The sequence below is a fragment of the Puma concolor genome, chromosome D1, assembly GCF_028749965.1.
Source record: "Puma concolor isolate L17-30 chromosome D1, mPumCon1.1.hap2, whole genome shotgun sequence".
Lineage (NCBI taxonomy): Eukaryota > Metazoa > Chordata > Mammalia > Carnivora > Felidae > Puma > Puma concolor.
In genome coordinates this window covers 99,615,942-99,633,096 of record NC_141676.1, presented here as the reverse complement: position 1 = coordinate 99,633,096, position 17,155 = coordinate 99,615,942, and the positions used below count along the sequence as shown (strand labels likewise).

Genomic DNA, 17,155 nt, shown 5'->3' with positions numbered 1-17,155 from the left:
ACAAAGGGACAGTAATGAAAATGACCGGGACCGAATGCCATGATCTCATTTAATTCTTACAACATGTCCTGAGGTAGCTCCTACAGTGTCCCATAGACAGAAGAGGCTGGAGGGACAGGCCCCAGATCTCATGGCTAGAAGTTGTCAGGCAGAAGAGACCCAGGCTGTCTACCCTCTGTGCCCTTAATCACACACCGTCCCGGGAGCCTGTGTGTGGACGCCAGGGAATGACTGAGGCCACACTTGGTCACCCCACAAAGTAGCACCCTCACACTGATGCTGACACGTCAGCAGAATCACGGCATCAGACTGAAGCCACATCCTAAGGACGGAAGGCAGAGCACTCTGTGTGTGTGTGTGTGTGTGTGTGTGTGCACATGTAGGAAGGGACTGGACTTAGGACAGACACATGTGTGGGTACTCTGGCTTCCAAGTTTATAGGGGTTCCCTCCCTTGGGGCCCTCAAGGACATATGTGTGGACAGCAGTCGGAGCCCCCTGCTTTGTCCTGTCCAGACCCTGCCAGCCCTCCGACAGCCAGAGTCTGCATGTCCCCCACTGGGACAGTATGGGGGACAGCACATGGAGCTCTGGATTGCAGGCCACTGTCCCAACATCTGCCCACCTCACCCCCTGGGCACCCTCGATCCCCAGCAGGGCCCACCCCTGTTCCCTGGGCAGCGACCAGCTTCCCGCTTTACCATGTAAAGGCTTCCTCCCCCTCCTCATGAAGGCATGGAGCTGTGTGTGTGTGTGTATGTGTGTGTGTGTGTGTGTGTGTGTGTGTGTGTGTGTGTGTATGTGTAAAGGGGAGAGGGAGATCAGAAGGGTTTGAGAGCTGCTCAGTGTGGGGACGCACCAGGAAAAAAGATCTGTGGATGCGCGTGGTGGCCGGCGTGGGGGCTGGAGCGGCTCCCTTCTGTTTTCCCTGTCCCTTTCCCTGGTCTGGACTGGGTGCCCGTGGGAGCCCTGCTTGGCCGCACGCGTGGAGGTTAGCCTGGCCCTGAGAAGCTAACTCTCACAGCCCCAGCCACTGGACAGCGCTTCAAGCCCTGCCCAGTGGTCCGAAATGCACCGATGCCCCATCCTCCTGCCTGGTGGCATGGACTGATGCTCCATAACCTGCCTGGATGCATCTGTAGCAGACTGAGGGGGCAGGAGGCCTGCGCGGAGCTGAGTGAAATCCCACAGGCCACAGCCAGGGACGGCCTTTCCCGCGGAGGTTCCAGGGCCTCAGAACCAGGAGCAAGAGTGGTGGGTCTCCTTCATTCCAGGCCCCCTGGGTCTGCGCTGGAGGCTGGGGCTGGGATGGCTTCCCAGCTCAGTGGGTGGCTAGGAGTTACTCATCTTCATAACCGAGAGCAAACAGCAGCGGCTCAGCAGGGAGGGTGGAAGGGGCCTGGCCCACCCGGAGCTTGTGTTGCCAAATTTGTTTGTGTTTATTTTGGTTCCTCTGCACAACGTGGAAACAAATGTGCGTGATACCGCTGCTGTTCCGTCTCTGCTTTTCATGGGGTGGTGACAAGCCGGGGGTGGGGGTGGGGTGGCTTGGCTCAGGCCTGCCCTTCCCTCCATGAAGAGACCCCCTTTCTCCTGCCCTGGGGCCAGTTCTTCAAGGGAAGTTGGGGGGGCTGGGGTGCGGGGCTGAGAGGTGGGCAGGGGGAGAGAAGCCACGCAGTGGCTGGCACCAGGAGTTGGGAGACCTGGGTCTCCTGGTGCCTTGGCCATGATCATGGGTAACGGGGCTAGCGTTTAATGGGCACGTACTAATTACTACATTCTTTCACTTCAAAGATACCCTTACTATCAAAAATACCTACTCTAAAATGATAATCATGTACTACCACGGGAGTGCTAATTATCACTACAATGGCAATCATATTACAATATATAACTGTATCAAATTAACGTGCTGTACAACTTAAATCTATCTAATGTTGTATGTCAAATATATTTCAATTTAAAAAAAACCCCTACTCTCTCCTTCCTGGCACTGGGAGTACCGTAGGAACAGAAAAGGAAACATCCTCGTCCCCACGGAGTGTACCTTCTGTTAGCTCTACGACATACATATTCTTTCCTCATTTTGCAGATAAGGAACCTGAGGTTCAGAAAAGATAAGTGCTTCCTTTGCCTGAGATCCCTTCACTTGCTCAGCAGGTCCCGTACCCTCCGTGGCCTCAGTTTCCTCCTCTGTAAAGATGAGGAGTCAGATTGGAGGCCCTCCAAGGCCTTCCGTCCCTGATGGTCTAGGCCAAGGGCATGGGATTTGGAGGGAGAACTTCCCTGGGGTACACACGCATGCCCGGTGCTTGCAGGGAAACTGAGGAAAGGCTTGGCCTGATTTGAAGTGGTTGGATGAGAGGCCGTAGGGAGAGGGCAGCAGTGTTTTGGGTCTGGGACGCTGCTTAGCGGCTTGCCCTCTGGGGGGGGGGGTGCTGGTGGGGGTCAGGCTCTGCGGCTCCGGAAAGGTTCTCTCATCCTCGGGTTAACAACAAAATGCTCCAGGAAGAGAAGTGCCGTGTGCATTCGGTCGTCTATATTAAATCCTGTAGACTACCTGACCTTTCAGCCGTGAGGGTCCAGGCCCCAAATTTACGGTGCTAGGCCCAGAGGGATGAGCAATTTTCAGGACGTTCCCTGCTGGGGCCGCTCGGCTTCCTCCTTCCAGCCCCGGCCTCCAGCCTGCAGTCGAATTGCCAGGGCATCTTTGACCTGAATTGACCTGACGTGAGGGAACGGGCAGTGGGGGAGACACCTTGCTTGGAACCTGCAAGGCAATGAGTGTGTACGAGTTCCAGGTGCCCTGAGAACACGCAGGGAGGGCTGTGTCCACCAGGGCCCCGCCGCTGAGCTGCCGTGAGGGGGCCCCGAGGGCTTGGGGAGGGCTGGCCACAGTGGCCCTCGGAGGCTGTGAAGGTCCAGGAGGGCAGACAGAGCTCCTGTCTGAGGAGGAGAAAGCTGGGAGCTGGTGGGAGGTGTATGAATTGGTGGGAGGCCCTGGAAGGTGAAGCCTTCGCTGACGTGCTCCTCAGGATCAGAGCAGTAGTTTGAGGCTATGGTGGCAAAGTCAGGCCGGATAAAGGACTTCCTAACCGAAATGCCTGTCGTGGCTGAACTGGGGGTGCTGCTTTCTCTGGAAGGAAGACTGCCTAACCTCTTGACAACTGCAATGACGAGAGGGCAGCACGGCCAGGGGCAGAGGGCTGGAATCAATGACCCCTTCCCTGCCCTCCTGCAGGATCCTATCAATCCCCCAAGTCCTAGGACCTTAGCCTGCCTGATATCAGAAAGGAGCCATGCTGGGGGAGATGCTCCTGTAGTGACGGGGTGCGAAGGCCCTTCCTGACCCCCTTCCGTGGAGAGGCGCCCGAAGGGACCTTCTAATACCCCCCTGCCTCTGCCTCCCCTGCCCTCCCAGGCAGCCCAACCTCACCTCAGCCCCTCTCCTATCCGGCCTTGCATGGGAAAGTTCTTCTTCAGGTCTGCCCTGCAGCCTGTGCTGACTGGTGGGGAGTCCCCTGGTAACAGCCTGCCCCCCACCTGCGGGGACCTGGGGAAATGTATTGCTTGTGGCAGCGTGTCAGTAGGCCCCGCGTGGCGCGGCTGGGCAGGGCTGACAGCGGAAATTGGAAGCTGGCTGCTGTTTGACAGGTATATTATTCCCGCTGCCCTCGATTTATTTACCAAACAGCATGCAAGAGCCCCAGAAAGCTCCCAGAAAGAGGGAGGGAGTTGAGGCCAGGGAGGCTTTGAAAGGGTGAGGTGGCCTCGGTGTGCCGACGTTGGCACTGTGTGGAGAGGGGAGTGGGGAGCCAGGCCGATGTGGGCGGCGGAGGCCCCCGGGTCTTTGGGCCGTCTGTGGAAACTTCCTCCACGGCCCTAGCAAGAGGGGCTTCCTAAGCATCCTAGGGGATGCTTAGTGGTTTGGGGTCAAAGTCAAATGAGAGCCCATGCCTCACAGGTGGTTTGGGGAGGGGTCCCTGCCTTGCCTGGCACACAGGGGGAAAAAGAGGGCTATGTTGAAGAGGGGGGCCTCTCGGGGTGGGTGGGCGGAGCAGGGCTGCCCCGTGTGGTTGTCCGGCTGCCCATCAGCACACAGGCGCCCAGGCCTGGGGGGAGTGGGGGCTGACCTTGAACCTACGCCGAACGAGGCACCCTGCTACAGGGTCATGTCTGCCCGGAGGGGGCACCTTTCCCTAGTTTGCTCAAGGGTGCCCCGGAGGCCCAGTGACAAGTCTATGAAGGGAAGCAGGATGTTTGGAATCAGACAGACTGGGATCCTGGCCCATCTGGGCCACACACAACCCACGTGACCCGGGGAAGGTCCCAGCTCCTTGCGCTCGCGCAACAAATGGTAGGAGTAAGAATGCCACTTCTGGGGGCTGCGGTGAGGAATAAATAAGATAATCCACACGAGTGCTTTGTAAGCTGTGAAACATACACGCGGTTTTTCAGGGTTTCTAAATGAAGAGAGGGAAAAGGCAGAGGGAGCGATTCCCGCGTGCGTCCCAAACGTGGAGTGGTGAGTCACGGGGACGGGAATGTCTGCAGCGTGTTCGGGGTGGGGTGGATGTCGGAATGTGGGTGTGCCCGTGTGGATGTGCTCTGCACAAGATGAGGAAGCTCAGCCCAGGAGCCCTTGGCTGCCGCCTGCGAGTCTGTGCTCCGCGCCTGCGACCGCGTGCTGGTCTGTTACCCGTGTGCCGGGTAGGGTGTGGGGACGTGTGTGTGTGGCTCTGTGAGAGGCTTTTCTGCAATTCTGACGGAGCTCTGCACGGATGCACGGGGTGTGGCTGTGCACGAGGGTTAAGGTGCCGGGGTCGGCGCGCACAGCAGCGTGTGCAACTTGGCGTGTGTACACGCCCCCCGCCCCCCGCCCCTGCACAACGTGAAAGGAGCCTTGCGGTGTCTGCTGTACGTCTCCCGCTTCTGAACCTGATGCAAGATTCATGAAGCATCGGTTTCTAGAAAGGAGGAGATGGCGGTGGAGCGGGGATGACATCCCATCCTGAATGGTGAGTCACAGAACAGAGCGGGGCTGGATGTAAGATTCCTCCCTCTCTGGGGGACGCAGATGCCTGTGCGTCTATTTTTTTTTTCCCTGCTTCTGGTCTGGGAACTTCCCTTCCTTGGCTTGTAATAATGATGATCCCACCCCCCCCCACCCCCTACACACACACACTGCCCCCACCACCCAGCACGCTGACTGTGGTCCCAGAGGTTGGCGGGTGCAGACAGGAAAGCGAGAAGTGCTGGGGTCCTAATTCATGCGAGCCTCCTGTGCCCCATCAGATCGGGCGTCTCTGGAAGAGCGGGCAGCTGATGATCTGGGGACCACAGGTGGTAACTGGGAAGCAGCATCTCTGAGGTGGGCAGTCTCCCGGAAACCCCAGTCAAGTCTCCGTGTTGGTCCAGCTCCTTCTTCTCCAGGGTCACCAGACTGGAACTGAGACTCCCTGCAGCGGGTTCATTCACACCTGCAATGTGCCCCTTGCACCCCATGACGGGGAGGGGTTCCTGGTCTTCATAGGGCAGCAAGGTTTTCGGGCTTCTTACGCTGGGCCCTGGGTGGAGCGGGACTGGAAAGGCTGCAGAGCACCCATCCTTGCTCGGATGCTGGCACCCAGTTTCTGGTGATGGATATGGCTGTGATGTGGGGTGGGCTGGAAGGGTCCTAAGAGGAGCCCGGCGTGCTGACCCCTGTGGAGGAAGGTGCTGTGGAGGCTGGCAGGGGTGCAGACGCGTATAGCCGGGAACGAGACAGGGAGTCCAGAGGGGCAGGGACCTGTCATGTCCATTTATGCTTTGTGTACTGGAACTCGGCCCTCTGGGGAGGGAGGAATATGGGCAGGGGGAGGCAGTGCCAGAGAGGCTGGGGGGCCCTCTGTCCCCCCGTCCAGGCCAGGGCATGCTCGTCGCCGACAGCCACACGGCCCTGCTCCTCCTGGGTCCCAGACCCGACTGTTTCCTGTGTCCTCTCCCTTGGGCCCCTGCCCCGCCACCAGGGAAGCACATGTTTGCGCCTCTGACCCTGCCTGTCAGCCTCGCCCCCCCTTTCTCTCTGCTTCTCAGCATCCCTACCCCCTTGTTTCTTGCTCCTAGTTCTGCACTTGACCTGCTTTCTCCTGAAATCCCATTCCCCATCCTTTCTTTGGATGCCCTCGCTCAGAGGGCTGGTAAATACAGAAAGAGCAGGCCGGGCTGGAGAGAGGCAGAGGAGCCTCAAACGCCCTCTGCCCTGCCGTCCCCAGATGGGTGTCACCACCCCAGAGAGGAGGGGCTCCTTTGCGACGTGCTGTTGTGCACACACGTGGGCGTATGCTCATGCGCGGGCACACACATGGCTCACACACAGCTCCATGCCTTCATGAGGAGGGGAAGGAGGCCTCTAGGCAGGAAAAGAAAGAGGTCAGAGTGACATTGGTGCTTCAAATGTATCAGGGCTCTGAAAAGAGAGTGAGCAAATGAGGGGAAGTGGGCAGGAGGCATGCACGCTGGCCTTGGCTTCTCTGGGCCTTGAGCTTCCCGCTAGACCCCTCTAGTGAGTGTGGCTGTCTACCTCCAGGCCTGCTGGCTGCCGCCCAAGACTCATCCAGGCATGTGTCTGAGTAGGTCAGCCCTCGAACTCCTGGGGGCTCCATGCTGATCCTGTGGCCACCAGCCTGAGGTGAAGTGTTGGGACCCCAGGAGACCCTGCGTGGGACCCTGCCCCAAACCCCAGACTCCTTGGCTGAGGACTCAAGACCCTTCACAGCCAGCCCTGCCTTTCTAGCTACCCACCTCCCCGTGCCCTGTGTGGGTTCTCATCAACTCCCTGGCGTAGGATATAGCATTAAAAACCCCAGCAATCGGGCGCCAGCGTGGCTCAGACGGTTAAGCGTCTGACTCTTGGTTTTGGCTCAGGTCATGATCTCACGGTTTCGTGGGTTCAAGGCCTGCATTGGGTTCTGTGTGCTGACCTTGCTAAGCCTGCTTGGGATTCTCTCTCTCCCTATCTCTCTGCCCCTCCCTTGCTCGTGCTCTCTCTAAATAAAGAATAAATAAACATTAAAAAAAAAAACCACCCAGCAATATGCACTAACAACAACAACAACAACAACAACAACACAATAAAAAGAGTTTGGAAGTTGGACCATCAGATTGGTCCCTGGGAGGGCTGCTTGATCTTGCTGTTTCTGGAGGCCCCACCACCTTCTTTGCTTCGGGTAGTCAGCTTTCTGGCTTTTTCCTTTTCCCAGTCTTCTCTCAGCTGTGTCTCTGAAGAGCTCAGATCACCCTGGCCACAGGGATTGATCCAGAGATGGGGAAGTCAGCCTTAGGACGTTTGTTGGAAATTCTGGAAGGGGTTCTCTTTCCCCTGGCATGGCCAAGCTGATAGAAGTATACCCAAAGATGCTTCGTCTGTGCTCGGGGAGACTCTTCTGGAGAATAAAGCCACACAGGAGAGCAGAGTGCAGTGATGGAGAACCCATGTACTCAGTAACCTCAGTAGAGTGCCTGGATACAGCCACACCTGAAACACTGAAACCATACCTCCTCCCGCACAGTTCACTTCCAAGAGCCGGTTCCTTTTTTCTCTTGCTTGCTGAAGCCAGTTTGACTTGGGTTTCTGTCTCTCACAAAGCGAGGGGTTGGCCAGTATGGGGAGGGGACTTAACCTCTCTGAACCGGAGTCTCTTCATCTGTCAAATGATCTCCTTAGGAAACCTGAAAGGACTCGCCCTGAAGGGTGGGGCCCCGCAGGCCCGCCGGCAAGAGCGGGAATGGTCTTGCTACAAAAGCTCTTGCCAGGGTTATCTCACCTGGTCCTTTGGAGAACTCTGTGAGGTGCTTAGCGACTGTAATGGTCGTGCTCCACTTGGAGGGGAGGACTCTCGCAGTCAGGGAGGTAGCAGGTACCGGATCGCTTTCGTTTCATCCTCGCCACCCCCCCCAAAAGAAATAAATAAAAACTTAAAAAGAAATCCCCCCCATTGGTGTAGGTGTCAGCCTCCACTGAGTGCAGGGTGGGAGCAGACCCTGGCTAACCGCTGGGGTCCTTGGCAGGTGGTCGTTGGGATAAGGCTGCCTGGGAGGGCAGGCAGCGTTTGCCCCAAGAGCAGGAGGACACTGTGGTTGTGAATCGTCCCGAGAAGAGGAGGGTCCCCGGACAGGTGGAAGCAGGAAGCCCTCCCTTGAACAGGGAAGTGCTCCCCAGGCACCAGGGACAACTTGTAAGGATCAGCAGGATCCTGGGGGTCTGGGAAGGGTTCCTGGACAGCGGGGGTTGAAGATGGCACGCGCCTCGTGGAGAACAGCAAAGGCCATCAGAAACTGAGCGTGAACCACGTACTCAGGCCCGGGCTTGGGGTTTCGATCCCGTCGCGCCGGTACGACCAGGTATTGTCCTCCCATCGCTCGGAGGAAGGACCAAGCGCTACAGGGATAACAGCTTTCTCAGATCACGCAGTTAGGAGGAACCTGGGTTCGGATTCAAGCCTGGGTCGAAAGTTCGTGACTGTAGCTCAAGTGGAGGCAGAGGGGACCAGAGGGGGGGAGCTTTGTGGTGGTCCCCACTTTGGCAATGAGCCACACCATGCCGTGGGAGTCCAACTCCTGTGACTCGGGCGGTGAGTCTTCCCCGGCTATCCCTGCACCCTTGGGCCCCTATGTGATTGAGCCATCGGGACCTACGGGCAGGGTCAGATGGGCCGCAGTGACAGGCAGCAGGCCTGGCCTGCAGCCTGAGTATGGGTCAGCCGGAGACCCCAAGGGGAAGGTGAAGCTTGGGCACAGAGTCTGGCACAGCGTCAGCTGGGCACTGGCGTCCGTGTGGCCCGCTTCTCCCACGGCCATTCCGGCACCTGACAGCCCCGGGCCGGGAAGGGAAGGCTCGGAGTGCCTGGGCTCGACGTGGAGCTGGCAGGACCCGATTCTCCATGTTCTCATCACAGAACTACACCTGGGCGAAGCTTCCAAAGGAGCCACCCAGGCTAGGCTTCCCTCCCCAGGGCTTTGGACGCCGGCACCCTCTCAGCCTCCTGTGCTCGCAGCGCTGGAGAAAAGAAAACGCGTGCCCCCGAGCCAGCTGCATGAAGGCGAAGGGTCTGTCCTTTGCTCCCAGACCATGTCAAACTACAGAGTTATAAATGAGATGGAAATACATTTCTAAAGTATCTGCTGCTTTAGCTCTTCTGTTCCAGGTTGAGCTGCCCGCTGGTTCCGGAGAAAGGACAAGAAAGCCCAGGGCTGCCCGGAAGCAGAGGCTGAGACTGAGCCTGGGTTCCCACCTTCCCTCCCTGGGGCCCTGCAAAGACTCCAGGTAAGGCAGGAGCAGCTCTTTCTCTTTCTCTCTCTCTTTCCCTCTCTCTCTCTGTCTCCCTCCCTCCCTCTGTCTCCCTCCTTCTCTCTCCACCCACCCCGGTAGCCCAAGGGAGAGACTCTGGGTCCCAATGGGTGATGTGGCTTTCTGTCTTCTCGATCAGCAGCTCAGTGCACAACGGATCCATTTGTAGTCGTAGCAGCTTTCCAGCCCCAGCACTGCCACCAGTGCTAACTCAAGGCTGGTGCGGGGACGGCCACCAACCCGCTTTCCTTCCCGCCTTCCGCAACTAGAGCTCAACGCGAGGCAGGGAGCAGGTGGGAGCCTGGGACCCAGGGGTCAACCGGCCCAAGGTCTCCTGGGCCACACCCGCTATGCAGGGCCCTCTCCCAGGGGCAGGGGGTGGTCCAGCCATGTAGAGGAGCACGAGGGTCGGGGATGCCAGGAAACAGACAAAAGGCCGGTGTGAGGGGCACGTGAAAGGCACAGGCGAACCGCGGGTCCTCCGTGTGGCAGGGACCCCAGAAGCCATCCAGCCTGGCGGTTCCTGACCGCTGCAGCACACAGAACATAGCAGGTGACGCTCCCCTGCTCCTCACACATCCAGCTCCTTCCATGTCACACTCGCCACCCTCTCTCCACCCCACACTGCACAAGCGGGGTGATGCCCTGTGCACACAGAGAGCAGAGCTTCGGCAACCCCCGAGGCCACCCAGCGTGCCGTGGCTCCTGTCCATGCTGGGCTTCCCAGTTGGACAGACATCCAATAAATATTGGTTGAATGAAAACCTGCGTGCTTTCCACAATGCAGATGACCAGGCCTCACCCCAGCGCCACTGAATCGGAATCTCAGGAGCGGGAGCCTGGCATTTTAATAGTCTACAGAGCTTCTGGGTGGTTCCAATGAGGTGCATAGGTGAGAAACCGAGGGTAGAAACGACTTGCCCAGGCTGCTGCGCTCAGTGGTGAGATCAGAAGCCTGGCCTCCGAGGCCGAGTGGTGGGTGATGGGGGTCAGGTGGGCTTGGGCTCCCTGGAGGTAGTGTGCCTGAGCAGGGGTCACAGGTAGAAGGGAAGAGAGGAGGCCCGGTGGAGGGAAGGGGCAGGGGAGTTCTGGAAGGCTGGCGGTGACACTGAGCACATTCATTCCTTTCTGGAGAGAACCTGGAGCCGTGGAGAGAGAGGGAGCGGTCGCCCCGCAGCAAGTCTAAGAAGGCTTCCTTGAAAAGGAGCAAGTTGGGTTTCTGTGGCAGTCCAGCCCCGGAGAGGTCACACGGGGGGTGGACTTGGCATGAGAGAAGCAGCAGTCAGCAGACCTAGCCTGGAGTCCGGGTTCTGCCCTCTCCAGCCGCGTCCCCACACCACGCCTCAGTTTCCCCTGTGACCCCCTGATTGAGAAATAGGGGATAATAGCACCAATTCGCTTGTAGTGAGCGTAAAGGGACGACGAGAACACGGGGGTGAAACCACTTCTCAACGGGGACTTGCCAGATACACAGAAAGAGCTGGGGTCCGGAGTTTCACAGACAAGGGTCTGAATCCGGTGCTGCCACTTCCTAGCTGTGCCACCGGGAGACAAGTGACTTAAGTGTCGTCATCTGTAAAATGAGGATAATGAACCTCTGCATCACAAGACAAATACGAGTTGTCAGCGAGGGAATGTGTCCCTGGCACATAGCGGCTCAATTAGCGTCTCTGTTCCTTTTGCTGGGGGGGGAGCGGTGTGGCCTGGCAGAAAAGTGACATTCAGGTCTGGCCCCTCCCCTGCCCAAGTGGCCTGACCTCGCCTCACCTCTGTGAGCCTCAGTTTCTGCACGCGCGGGGGGAAGTGGAGTGTCATCCGAACCTCACCGGAGGACTTTGCAGAGGAGGAGTTTACTGGAGGGGTTCCCTAAACGAGGGGGACCTGCTGTCAGCCAGAACGACCAGATAAAAGCAGCCATGAATAATCAAGGGCCACAGAGCAAAGGGGCCGGGAGAGGAGGGAGGTGATGGGGGTCACAGGTGGCCAGCACCCAGCCCCGCCTCGCAGAGCCCAGCGCACCCGGCCTCGCTCCAGCCAGAAAGCAGCTCCTGGCGCGCTCCGGTCTGGCCCGGCCCGAGGCCAGTCTGCCGCCCGCCCTGCCTGGCATTGATGGATGCTGGGGCTGCAACAGCGGGCTGGAGCCAGGATCAATACTCTAATCAACACCACACGGAACCGCCAGCGCTTTTCCCCTCCCCGAACTTGGTGTGCTTGGGGTGGGGGGGACGTTGGGCGTTGCTGAGAAGGGGGAGAGATGAACTCCAACGCTGAGAACTCGCTAGATGAATAATTGAACCAGTGGGAGAGGAGGAGGGTCGGGCAGCTGCACCGGAGCCACCCCGGCTGCAGGTGGGGGCCCGGAGGCCGGGGCCTCGTGGACCGCCCTGGCCAGGGGAAGGGATTTGGGACAAAGGTGCAGGCTCGGGTGGGGGATGACACGGTCATCTGCTGCTTTGCAGCCCGTCCGCTGCGTGCCCCCACCCCTGGGATGTGCCAGCTTATTATCCTCACCCTGTCCCCTTCTCCTTTCAGGCCTCCTGCGGGACCCTGGATCTGAGGCTCCCGCACAGACTCCAGAATGGCCTTTCCTTCCACGTCTGAGTTCCCTTCTGCGTGGGGTCCCAGGTCTTCCTCCACCCCATGGGCCAGAACCTTTTATCTGGGAGCCCAGGGCTCTTTTCCCGGCCTTGCCTTGAGGGAGGCGTCTGAGTCCCGGAAGCTCACCTGCCGTCATAGCTTTTGTCCACTTGCTTCCGAGGCACCACGCCTCGCTCTCCTGAGCGCCCAGTGCCGTGATGAGTGTCGAGGGTGAGTTGAGGCCTTTGCCGTCCCCCTCCAGCCCCTGGTGCCCTGCTCCACTGCCTCTGTGGTCATCCTAGGGCCTGTGCACCCCACTGCCCTCCAGGGAGGAGGTCTGGGCATCTCCCACTTGCCCACCCGCCCCCCACCCTCTACCCGGCGTCGAGAGCCTTGCAGGTGTAACATCTGAGCCCCACGGGAGGCTCACGGGGGAAAGGACTCGGTCCTAGTTTATGGCTCTGCCAGGGTTTAGCTGTGTGACCTTGGAAGCGTCACTTCATCTCATTGAGCCCCACTTCACTCAGCTATACAAGGAGGATAATCGTCTCTGCCCTCCCGGCCCTGTGAGGTTTCTGAGGGGAGAAAATGCAATAATGCTTCCTAATGGCCCAGGAAGGCTCAGCCAGGAAGGGGCAGGACGGGGCTCAGGCCGACGCTGCTGACTCCACACCCCGTGATATCAATCGGCCAAAGCCGGCCGTTTCCTGGTGGGGACACAGTACAGGAATGCAAGCATCGGATGCATGTGGGTGGACCTTGTGAGCAGTTGGGGGGTCAGGGACGGGACCCCACACCTCATCTTTTGTCATCTGTCACCGGTTCCTGCGTACCAGTCCCAGGGGTCCACGGAGGTCTGTGCTCAGGGTCAGGGCTCTGGGAAAAGGAAATGTGACCCCAAAGCCTGGCTGAACCAGGGAGGGTCTGTGGTCAGCAATACTGTCCCTGGCCGGCCCCCTTTATTCCTCTCCCCAAATCACCTAGAATGTCACAGCCAGGAGAGACCTCCGAGATTTTACAGAGGAGATCCCTGAACTGACTCCAAGGCCACTGCTCCTTGAGGGGAGATTAGTGGTTTGCAAACTGGGTTCCTGGGGGACCCCGGGCCTGTGGAGATTGCCGTGGAGGCACCGCGATGGGGGTGGGTAATGGAGGCTGAGTAAAAAGGGCTTTGCCTCCTCTCCTCTAGCTCCATTTGAGAGCCACTCCCTCCTCTTTGATCTGTATGTCACTTCCTTGAAAAACGTATGAAAAACAGTGTGAATCTTCTACCTGGCGTCAGTCTCCTGTGCCGACTGTGCACCCACCCCCCCCCCCCCCCCGCTCTGTCCCTCCCCTGCGGACTGCCCTCATCCGTCCCTGTGTGGTTCTGTGCTTTTTTTTCCAGACCATGATCCTCTTCACCTCTGTGTGCCTCTCTAAAATCAAAGCCAGTCCTCTAACCAACCAACCCGGCCTCTGCTAAACAGACCATAGCAGAGCCCTCCCACGTATCGACGTGTATTTCAACCGGGGTCTTCTGAAGATGATGCCTCCGTTCGCTTTAAAGGTCTCGGGGTAAGCCAGCCGAGGAGAAGCTTCTAGTCAAGGAGGTCTTTCGGAGCTTCTTCCCCCACAGCGAAACCAAATCCCTGCCCTGCTGCCTGGCTGCCCAAGGTGCTCCTCGGGGCACAAAGCTGAGTCTTGCTGCTGAGACCGGGCAGCCAGCGGGAGCGGCAGAGTCTGTGGTGGGGCGGAGGGAAGGAGCAAAGGGTCCGGAGCCTTCTAAGCCTGGCTCTGCCCTGATCTGGGGCAAGCACTGTGCTTCCATTCCCTGCTCAGAACTGGGGGTGATGGCCAGAGCATCACCTCCTAGGGTGGGCATGAGAATGCCAGGATGGAATTCACGGGGAGCCCTAGAACGGTGCCAGGCGCAGAGTGCCCTTTGACCTTGTGTTTGCTGTTATGGGTAAGGGCGGGAGCAGAGGCAGACCCAGCCGCCCTGCAGGTGATTCATGCCTCTGAAGTCCTTCCATGCCCCACACTCCAGCTCACGTCATCCCCACGATCATCCCAGTGCCACGTCCCTATTTTGCAGATGTTGAAATGGAGGCTCAGAGCAGGTCTGTAAACCTTCCCCCAGGGCCCCGCATTATGAGGGGGCTGACTCCCAACCCATCCACCTCCCTGCATTGCACTTAAACTGCCGAGGGCTGCCCGAGTCTGCCTGTTCCAACGTCACATTCGCACCCAGGGCCCCCTCCAGTGCGCACCGCACTGGCCTCTTCCTGAAACTGTCCCGTCTTCCCAGGCAGCCACGCCCACCCTGTCCCCTCTCCATCTCTCCCCTCCATCCCCTTCTCCCAAGATTTGGTCTGCTGAGCCGCTGCATCCCTCCATCCGTTCTGTTCATCCTCACTTTGGCTCGAGGGCCTGACCTAATTTACGGGTGGCTGGTTAGGGGAGGTTGTGTGTGTGTGTGTGTGTGTGTGTGTGTGTGTGCACATGTGTGCATTTGCATGCGTACACGCGTGCATATCTGGGGGACTGCAAAACAGAGGGAGCGTGTAGTGGGGGGGGTAAAGAGTACCAGGCCGGGGGAGCCGAGCTGGGGAACTTCAGCTGGGCTCTGCAGATTGCTGGCCAAGTATATGACCGGCAATAGGTACTTAATAAATGCCCACCAAAGGGATGCATGTGTCCCCAGCACAGACTCTGGAGGGCAGTATCCAGAGCAGGGCTGCAGTGAGGCTTTCTCCTCCCAGGGCAAAGTGTCTGTCATTTGTCCGTGGCTGCCCTCTGTGGCCTGGGTGTGTGGGGAGGGACCTCGAGCTCCCCCGTTCATTGTCCAGTGTGTAGATTCCATCCTGGACGTAGAAGCCCCCTCCCCTTGCCCCTGCCCCCTGCTACGGAAGCCGTGGTGGAAACGAGCAAGTGGGACCTTGGGGACAAGTCCGGCACCGACCGGCGCTTGTCAATGCTAGGAGACCTTCGGCAAGTTGCCTAAGCTCTCTGAGCCTCACTTCCCCTTTGGTGAATGGAGGCTCCTCCTCTCTGCTGTGATGGTCTCTGGGAGTTAAGTGGATGCAAGGAGACTGCAGGGGCGTTCTCACGTGAGGACTTTCTCTTGTCTATACAATAGGGATATTTGGCTCTGTGTCACAGGGCCAGTGTGCAGGTTCCTCAAGATGGCTCATGTAGAGCTCTTTGCACACTGCATGGCATGTAGCAGGGGGTCGACAAAAGCAGCTACTTCTAGGAAGTAAGCGGCCAGCTCTCCCCCCAGGCGGGTCAACCCCCAGCTTACTTCTTCCCCTGGCAATGCAATGCAGATGCCAGCAGCCAAGCCCAGGAACTCTCTGGGTGTTCCATCTTCCAGGGTTTTTTTTTTTTTTTTTTTTTGTCCCAGGCAAACCAACCACTGATGAACTTCCTGCCTCTGGGACAAAGTGGTCCCCAGCATGACTGTCTGGGGGTCCTGGTGGGGCTGTGTTCCTGGGCTGGAAGAGGGACTGTATGACCTTTGGCTCTGGGGGTTTAAACTCAGCCCTGGTCTCCACCTGCCCTCTGGCGTGGGCAAGAGGAGGCAGGGTTCTGGGCCCAAGAGGCCTGGTGGGAAACACATAGCTCGCTTGGCTGCTGGTTGGGAAGGGAGGAAAGCTCAGGGAGCAGGGGCTTGGCCTGGGGGAGCCCCATCTTATTCTCGCCCTGGCGGCAAGAGCTGGAGCCCAGGCTGGAGGGCAGGCTGTGGGTCAGGACACCTGAGCTCCATCCCTGACCTTTCTGGTAATCCGTGGGCACGGCGTGAGGTCAGTCTGGGCATGGGCTTCCCCGCTTGTGGACTGGGGTGCCCCACAGCACTCTCTCCAGCATCATCAAGGGGCTGATAAGATACCGGAGACGGCAGACCCCTCTGTGAACGGCAGGTGCCGCCTTGCGTGTCCTCTGGGCAGGCTTCTAGCCCTCTCCCTGCCACCCTCCCTCCTCCATCCTGTCCGGACAGCAGCCGGTGGCCCATGGGCAGAGCCTCTCCCCAAGCTCCCCGTGGCCTGGCCGCGGCCTCACTAGAGAGCACATTTCTGCTCCGTTAGCCGGCCATGAAATGTGTTCAGAGTTTCCTGACGGGCACAGAAGCTGCCACCACATAAAACAGGCAGAAAACGAAACGCTCATCTTCCTCCTGGACCTGGTATAGGCGGGTCAGTTCTGTATGATCAGCCCTCAGACTGTGGGCTGGAAAGACGCAAGATCCCAGCTCTGCTCACCACCCTGAAGAAACAACCTGCTTGTGGCAAAAAAAAAAAAAAAAAAAGGAAAGTTGAAATACAATCACAGTTTAGTTCAAGTTGGATATTAATAGCTTCAGGGGCAGGGCTCAGAAAGAAAGAGGGGAGGGCAAGGAGAAGGGGAGAGGGGGCTGTGAACACCATCAACATCCAATTTCCTTGGAGAATCAGGAACCTGCAAGGCTCTGGTCTGGGGTGGGGGAGGATGGGGTGCTGCTGCCTGGGCACCGTGGGGGCCCCCAGCCTCTGGCCCGCCGCCTCACCGGCCCGGACACCTGTCTCCAGCTCCAGCTGCCCCCTTTCCATGCCTCGGTGCGCAGTGCTCTCTGGCCGGTCCATACATGCCCGGGGCTGTGGGCTCTCACATCTGTCGGAGACGGGGCCGGGGCCACACCTGTGGGGATGCTGCTGTGACTTACCCATCCCTGACTGCGTGAGTGTGGGCTGCTGACGGCTCATAGCTGCCCCTTCTGCAGAGATCTGCCCTCTGGGCAGTGGGTTACCTCTAGCGGCTCCTCAGGGCACCCACCAGCCAGCCAATGACGGGCTGACGCAGGGAACAGTGGGCTGAGCGCCTTGCCAGGAGTGGAGGTAATATTCTTGGCTGATTTATGTTCGGGGGTGACCCATGCAGTGACTTGCCCTGAGACCCTCATGCCCTTCCCTCTGCTGCTTCTCTTACTTTTTTACGTGTTTTGGCTGAAGGGGACTCCCTCAAGAAATCATGAATCCCGAACCCCTGCCTCAGGCTCTGCTGTTAAGAAACCCACGCTTGGGGCACCTGGGTGGCTTGGTCGGTTAAGCGTCCGACTTCGGCTCAGGTCATGATCTCACGGTCCGTGGGTTCAAGCCCCGCGTCGGGCTCTGTGCTGACCGCTCAGAGCCTGGAGCCTGTTTCAGATTCTGTGTCTCCCTCTCTCTGTGACCCTCCCCTGTTCATGCTCTGTCTCTCTGTCTCAAAAATAAATAAACGTTAAAAAAAAAAA

At 58.6% G+C, this 17,155-nt stretch overlaps 1 long non-coding RNA gene across 5 annotated transcripts; it reads left to right on the top strand.

The window, feature by feature from the left end:
- Positions 1-4,561: 4,561 nt before the first annotated feature.
- On the top strand, positions 4,562-16,943 carry LOC147576924 (uncharacterized). Of its 5 annotated transcripts, XR_015241300.1 has the most exons (5): positions 7,992-9,303; positions 11,860-12,135; positions 13,292-13,461; positions 13,934-14,006; positions 16,875-16,943. It is a non-coding gene; the product is annotated as an uncharacterized LOC147576924 (long non-coding RNA). The 5 variants fall into 5 exon arrangements; XR_015241298.1 differs by lacking the exon at positions 16,875-16,943 and adding an exon at positions 4,562-5,017 and having other exon boundaries at positions 9,171-9,303; positions 13,292-14,438; XR_015241301.1 differs by lacking the exon at positions 13,934-14,006 and having other exon boundaries at positions 7,993-9,303.
- The last annotated feature ends 212 nt before the right edge of the window (positions 16,944-17,155 follow it).